This window comes from Myotis davidii, unplaced genomic scaffold, assembly GCF_000327345.1.
Source record: "Myotis davidii unplaced genomic scaffold, ASM32734v1 scaffold803, whole genome shotgun sequence".
In the NCBI taxonomy this organism is placed as follows: domain Eukaryota; kingdom Metazoa; phylum Chordata; class Mammalia; order Chiroptera; family Vespertilionidae; genus Myotis; species Myotis davidii.
Window position 1 is genome coordinate 4,135,574 of NW_006295567.1, and position 7,421 is coordinate 4,142,994.

At 39.9% G+C, this 7,421-nt stretch overlaps 1 protein-coding gene and 1 long non-coding RNA gene across 2 annotated transcripts in view; both read right to left on the reverse strand.

Moving 5' to 3' along the window:
- The window catches only part of ADGRB3 (adhesion G protein-coupled receptor B3), a 669,006-nt gene that overhangs the window by 451,270 nt on the left and 210,315 nt on the right, over nt 1-7,421 (reverse strand). The gene's annotated exons all lie outside the window — the stretch shown is intronic.
- Nucleotides 3,723-3,985, reverse strand: LOC107184175. The gene is made up of 2 exons (XR_001515003.1): nt 3,925-3,985; nt 3,723-3,824 (listed from the first exon to the last, which is right to left on the reverse strand). It is a non-coding gene; the product is annotated as an uncharacterized LOC107184175 (long non-coding RNA).

Genomic DNA, 7,421 nt, shown 5'->3' on the forward strand with positions numbered 1-7,421 from the left:
TCCCTTCCCTCCATCTGCCCAATTCTTCCTTTCAAAAACTAGGAGAAGCCATAGATATTCTATGGGGCGCGGCTACAGTGTTTGGCCAGGTTCAAGCCTCGGACTGATGAAAGCCTCTCATTGCCAAGTGCAAGTCCCAGCTGGAGGGCAGGGCCCTCCCAGCACAATTATAGCCAACGGCTGTGGTTGTGAGCTTGAACCCATGGTCCGAACACGTGGCCCCAAGTGCCTTGTGATGGAGTTCTGGTGCATGTAGTTGAGTGGGGATGAAACTCACGAGAATATTGTAAACATCTTGGTCACACCCTTACTTTGCCTCGTGGCATCTGCTATAAAATAAAGGCATGGCTGTGGGCATGGTCGCTGTTTCTCAGAGAAGCAGCATCCCACTGAGACCCAGATTTCATTCTCTTGTCTGTCTTTTCTAAGCCTTTCAGCTGCCCCACTCAGGTTTACCCTTGGCAGTGCTGGTGCAGCACACTTTAAAAAGATATGCCTCCACGCTCTGAGGGTGGGTTCCTGCCTCAAACCCTGTCCTTACAGGAAACAGCTCCAGGAAACAGCTCGGGGGGAGGGTGCAGCCATTTCCAAGACAACCCCTGCAGGACTGACCTCCTTCTGCTTGGTCACGCTTCTGGCTGTAATGTTACACCCAGGGTTTATATTAAGATAGATTAGTTATGCAACTTCTTTCCCCACTGAGTTATGAAACTTCTTTCCCCACTCTCCAAATTGTCTTTCAATTGATATTATTTTAGTTTCTCCTAGTTAAATTTACTATTCAAGGAATATATTATACCAATCTATATACATTTCTTTGAGTTTTTATTTGCTGAAATGTAGTCATTTGGCAACAACAAAAAATTATCTATGAGCCCAGCCAGTGGTGCAGTTGTTGAGCATCAACTTATGAATGAGGAGGTCACGGTTTGAATCCTGGTCAGGGCACACATCTGGGCTGTGCACTCCATCCCCAGTGATGGGTGTGCAGGAGGCAGCCGCTCAAGTGATACAGTCTCATCATTGATGTTTCTCTCTCTCTCTCCTTCTCCCTTCCTCTCTGAAAACAATAAAAGATTTTTTAAAATTATTTATGAAAACTTCCATTTAATAGTTACATATTCTTTCAGCAGGCAGTGTTTTTGTTATTTGATCAACACTCAACTATTGTCCGCATACCATATGCTAGACACTCTAATAGGTATTCATACTAATATTAGAGAAATATGCAAATTGTCCATGACACTGTCACAGTAACAACCGAACAGCAGGCTGTGTGGGGCAACAAGGCCGGCAGGGGGTTAGTGAAGGACGGCGAAACAACTGAACAGCAGGCTGCGTGGGGCGACAAAACCAGGCTAGCGGGGGGACAGTTGGGGACCACCAGGCCAGTTGGGGGGCAGTTAAGGGTGATTAGGCCAGGAAGGGGGGCAATTAGGGGCAATCAGGCAGGTAGGCAGAGGTGGTTAGGGGTGAGCAGACTGGCAAGGGGGAGCTTTTAAGGGTGATCAGGCAGGCAGGCAGATGAACAGTTAGGAGCCAGTAGTCCCAGATTGTGAGAGGGATGTCTGACTGCCGGTTTAGGCCGGATCCCCAGTATCCGGTCTAAACCGGCAGTCAAACATCCCCCAAGGGGTCCTGGACTAGAGAGGGTGCAAGCTGGGCGGAGTGGACCCCCCCTCCTCCTGTGCACAGATTTCATGCACTGGGCCTCTAGTGAAAAATAAAAGACACACATGATCCCTGCCTTCAAGGAATTCTAGTCCAGTTAAGGGAGACTGAAGGAAATAAATGAGTACAGATTATAATCAGTGGTATAAAGAAAGTAAATTGTGTTGCGTAGGATAATAATAATAGGGCAATCTGGCTGATTTGGAAAAAGGAGCTCAAGGAAGACCTTTCTGAGGAATGACACGTAGAGACCTGAAAGACTTAAAAAGTAAGCATGTAAAGAACAGGAAGAAATAGAAGGACGCATTAGAGAAACAAAGACCAAGGACTTGACCTGGGAACAGGATCGGCCTGTTGAAGGAACTTGGCTGAAGTGGCTGAAGCTTTGGTTGAGAGTGAATTCTTTTAGCCATGATTCAGTAGTTTGAATCCTATTCCCAGGCACTGAAGAGCCACTGGAGAATTTTAAGCAGGGGAAGGACAGGTTGCAATTTATATTTTAGGGATGTCACTTGGTAGTGAGATCAGAGTGTTTTAAAAGTTTCTGTAATGTTTTATATCAAGTCAGTAGCCACCAGCCACATGTGACTATTCAAACATAAACTGCTGATTAAAATTAAGCAAGATTTAAAATTCGGTTCCTCAAATCCCATGTGACTGCTGACCACAATACTGGCCAGCACAAAGAGAGAATGTTTCCATGGGTGCAGGGACGCTCTCCCAGGCAGTGTTGCTCTGGAACAGCGGCTTGTCCATGCCTTCCTCCTCTCCATTCTTCAGCTCCTGCACCTTCCAGTAGGCTCCGCCAGGTGTGTCATGGCTCTTGGCTTCCTCATTCTCATTCCTCCTGTTCTTGGCTCTTCCACTTCTATGCCTTCCTTCGCCATCAGCACTTCCCCTTCCCTTTTCTCTCCCTCTGTTCCCGACACAGCTTTCCAGTCAACTTCACAAACCTGTTTTGATGGCAACTTAAATTCAAGGTGCCCATAAATGCATTGTTTTTCTTCATGATCATTTACTTATCCTGACCCCTCTATTTTTTTTATTAATGACACTGGTAACGTCTTAGTCATCAGCTTTAAGTGATGTGCACTCCTTTCCCACTCAGGCAGATATGCAATCGTTGCTTAATCATAGGTAATCTACCTTCATACTGTCTCTTACCTACTTTAATATCAAATATTGCCAAATTAATTTTTGCCTAGATCAGTGGTTCTAAACCTTCTGGCCCTTTAAATACAGTTCCTCATGTTGTGACCCAACCATAAAATTATTTTTGTTGCTACTTCATAACTGTAATGTTGCTACTGTTATGAATCGTAATGTAAATATCTGATATACAGGATGGTCTTAGGCAACCCCTGTGAAAGGGTCGTTCGACCCCCAAAGGGGTCGTTACCCACAGGTTGAGAACCGCTGGCCTAGATTATTGTTATAATTTCCCTGAAAAATCCATTCCAAATCAGCATTAGTAGATTAATTTCCCTAGAGTAAAGTTTCAAGCAAGGGGTTCAAAGATACATGTTGCTTAAAGATACATACTGTTTTCCCAGGCTATAAAAATAATGTCAGATTTCCACTTTTTCTGTAACCTACTCTTTTTCATAGCTTGTTTGTTATTCCAAAACCTGTCCCATGCAGTGCACCCTCAACCTTTGCTTATGCTATTCCCTTTTCATCTGCAAGACATCTCACCTCCACTTTATGGATTTTTATGGACTTTTATTTAAGACCCATCATAAATGCTACTTGCTCTTTTTAAGCCGTTCTTTAAATTCAAAACTTATTATTTTCTTTAATTCCCAGTACCATTTTTTAATGTCTTTTATTTCTTGAGTTTACAATTTTTCATCTTGTATTATAGTTTATTAATGTTTTGTACCTTGTAATCTCTACAGACAAGAATAGTGTATACATATTAATATCAAAGGCATTGTCAATCATATTTATCAAATTAAATTAAGTAATGCAAATATCCTCAAATTTATTACAGATTTTATTGCAGCTGTAAAGATATATTCTGCTTTGATTTATGTAGGTATCAGAATAAGTCAAATTTAGCAAGTATGGTATAACAATTTCCTTTTAAAAAGTTTGCAGGTGAGAACTGAAGTCTTCAGTCACTTGGAGTTACTCAGATGGCGTTTTCTTACCTGTGAAAAGAAGCATAAAATTTTCTGTTTTGTCAGGGCAAAGCATTTGCAAAGGATAAATTGAACATCATATGTGAAATTCTCAAGTGACTGTACTTACCGATAAGTCAACCTCTGCCAAGATTTCAATTTTCAAACTCTTTAGCCCAAGATGGATGCCTGAGAATGCAAAAGTCACGATTTGCTCTTGGATACACAGCATGGTGTTCTTGATGGGTGGCATACAGAACAAAAAACAGATAGGCTGACACTTTTAAGTGCCTTATTGTTTCCTCAGGACTTTATTGGAAGAAGAGATTTCCAGAAGAAAATACTTTCATTATTTACATCATAAAATGTACAGAACATACCATTGAAGTTTCATTTGGAGAAATCACTTGAACTATTTTAAATTCATAACTGGTTGATTGCCATGTATAGATCTTTACAATAGTACTTGCTATTTATATCTATATATAAATTTAATACTATGTATATATAATTATCTACAATATATATGTAGATACAAAATTATATGTAAGTTGTACTTCATAATTTTGGGTTAATCTGCAAATGCTAATGACAAGTCCCATGCTCCATGACATGGTCATTGCTACTCATTTAGATGTCAGTAACAGTTATTTGATATCAGTATGGAACAACAAACAGCACATAGTCTAAAATATGGACATCACATACAACTGGTTACACTAGGTGCCACCAAATATGCTCATGGTCTCGGGGTGATTAGCCATTAATAAAAATTTGGGAGGCAAATGTGAATACAACTTTTGGATGAGTTATTGTTCTAAGATGCTACTTGTTGTTTGTTATTTGTTGTCATAACTTAAATATGGAAATCAAGATGCTGAGCTGAAATTAGGTCCCAATTTCAACGTTTGGATAAGCAGAACAATGTTAACTTATTTAGACTACACAGGTCATACATTGAGTCACACCACTAAAATATTTTTGAAATCTATACACTAAAAATAATACTTTTATCCCACTATCTTAACTTTTCTAATTGACCCCACTTTCCTTTCTTCCTGACATCTACCTCCATCAGCCTTTAACATGGGTCATTTCTAACATAAAAAAAAAAAAAAATCAGTGTGTCTCAATGCAAATACCTTAATGAACATAATTTCTATGTTTGCTACTTTCTATCTATCTTGGCCAATTAATCAATTTGATATTACCTGTGAAACATTAAATCAATAAGAAAATGAGGAAGTAATATAGATTCCAAACTATCCTTGAACATGTTAAGAACCAAGCACACCCCTATCTTAGGGCTAGCCTCCCCATTTGCTCTTGTCTCAGCCTTAAAAGCTCCACACAGCAAATATTTGCAGAGTTCTCTTAGGACCATGCTTCAGTGTCATTTCCAAAAGTGATAATTACCAACCATCTATGCAACAATATTTCTCTTTATGTACGTATTGTGCTTTATTTTTCTTCACTGCATTTATCATCATCCTTTCTTATATTTTACTAGAGGCCCAGTGCATGAAATTCTTGCACTGGGGGAGAGGGTTCCTCAGCCCGGCCTGTGCCCTCTCGTGGGAACAGGCGTAAGCTGGCAGTGGAACATCCCTCTCATGGTCTTGCCATCGCTGCTATGCTTGCCAGCCATGAGCCTGGCTTCTGGCTGAGCAGTGCTCCCCCTGTGGGAGTGCACTGACCATGTAGGGGGCAGCTCCTGCATTGGGTGTCTGCCCCTTGGTGGTCAGTGCGCATCATAGTGATGGTCATTCTGGTCGTTCCACTGTAACGGTAGCTTAGGCTTTTATTATATAGACTAGAGGCCCAGTACACAAAATATGTGCACTTTGCGGGGTGGTGGGAAGTCCCTCAGCCCGTCCTGCGCCCTTTTTGCAGACTGGAAGCCCTCAGGGAGCAGGCCTAAGCTATAAGACATCCTTAGCACTGCTGCAGAGGCAGGAGAGGCTCCTGCCACCACTGCTGCACTCGCCAGTCATGAGCCCAGCTTCTGGCTGAGCAGCACTCCCCCTATGGGAATGCACTGACCACCAGGGGGAAGCTCCAGCATTGAGTGTCTGCCCCCTGGTGGTCAATGCACATCACAGTGACCAGTCATTCAGCCATTCAGTCAATTTGCATATTAGCCTTTTATTATATAGGATAACTACTTGTTTTTTGGACATCAGCCTCCCAATTACAATGTAAATGGAGGGCAAGAGCTTTATTCTTGTCATGTATTCAACACCCAAAATGTGTGTCAAACACCTGATAAATAAACATAAACTGAATGAATAATGAGACCAAAACAATTCATCCTATTGGACAATTCAAGTGTCCATGGTCATCTGCATAGACACTCCTGAAATCTACCTCTCCATAATCATATAGAAAACTTATGATCATGAATGAATTCAACTGTTAATTATGGAGTAAATCATATAAGACCACTATCATTTCTTCTTATTAATACATGAAAAAGTTATTAAACTGTTAATAAACCACTTTGTCATTGATATCTTGTAAAAACTTGAGAAGTGGGTTGTATATTTGTTGCAGAAGTATTTTCTTTTTACCCTCTCGTCTCCTCTGTTGCTAATTGATCAGTGAACACCAACGTAATCTTATCTCCCCATCAATCTCAAATTGTTCTCCTATACCCACATTTCCATCTACCTGTCTAATTATGAGAAGGATACATTTTCTTACTCTTTAACCCCTTGTATGCCATTAGCGTCTGTAGTTGCCAGCAGCGGACCTTCGCCACACACGATGCACGGCTACTAAAAAAAAAAAAAATGTTTTCCCTACGTGGCAGTCCTGATCTGTTAAAATCATCTTTTGTGAGAATTTTCAGCCGAAAATACTCAAGAATACCCAAATTGTGAGTAATATATTCATTTTTATAATATTCATTGCAAATTGATTTTTTAAATTAAATTCAAATTATCATGCTGTGTGGGGATAGTTTCCATTCTGGACATGCGCTAAGATTTTGTCAGGAACTAAAAGGTGTTGTTTTGTCATGCAGTAAGCATGATACTCAGAAAGGAGTGTCAATATAAGAAGAATAAAAACTCAGTTCCTTTCACCTATCGTGTGTGAATGGGTATTTTTATTTTTGTATTATTCGTGTTAACTTTGAATTTTTCCAAATTATGCTGCCTGCTCAGACATTAGTACAAATAAAGTTTCCTTTAGGAGAAGTGTAGGGCTACCACTTAACTTTTTTGGTTTTTACAATAAATATCTCTTTTGATATATCTTAGGTATTTTTTATGAAGATTATCCCCATAAAAGAATAGCAAAATAAATTACATAAAATAATGTTGGGAAATCTCATCACATTAATTTTAATTAAAACAGATAGGAAATAAACAGTTTAGTGAAATTTGCACTGTTAATGTTAAACACCAGGTATATAGTATCTGTATTTTTTTGCTATGGCACAGAAATTGTTTTGCTTAACATAAGAATAGATATAACAGATTATTTATTTTAATAACTATTTAAAACTACTTGGGTTGGTTGCGGGTTTAATTCCTGGTCAGGGCACACACAAGAGTCAACCAGTGAGTGCATAAATAAGTGGAACCCAAACAATGTCTCTCTTTCTCTCTCTCTCTCTCTCTC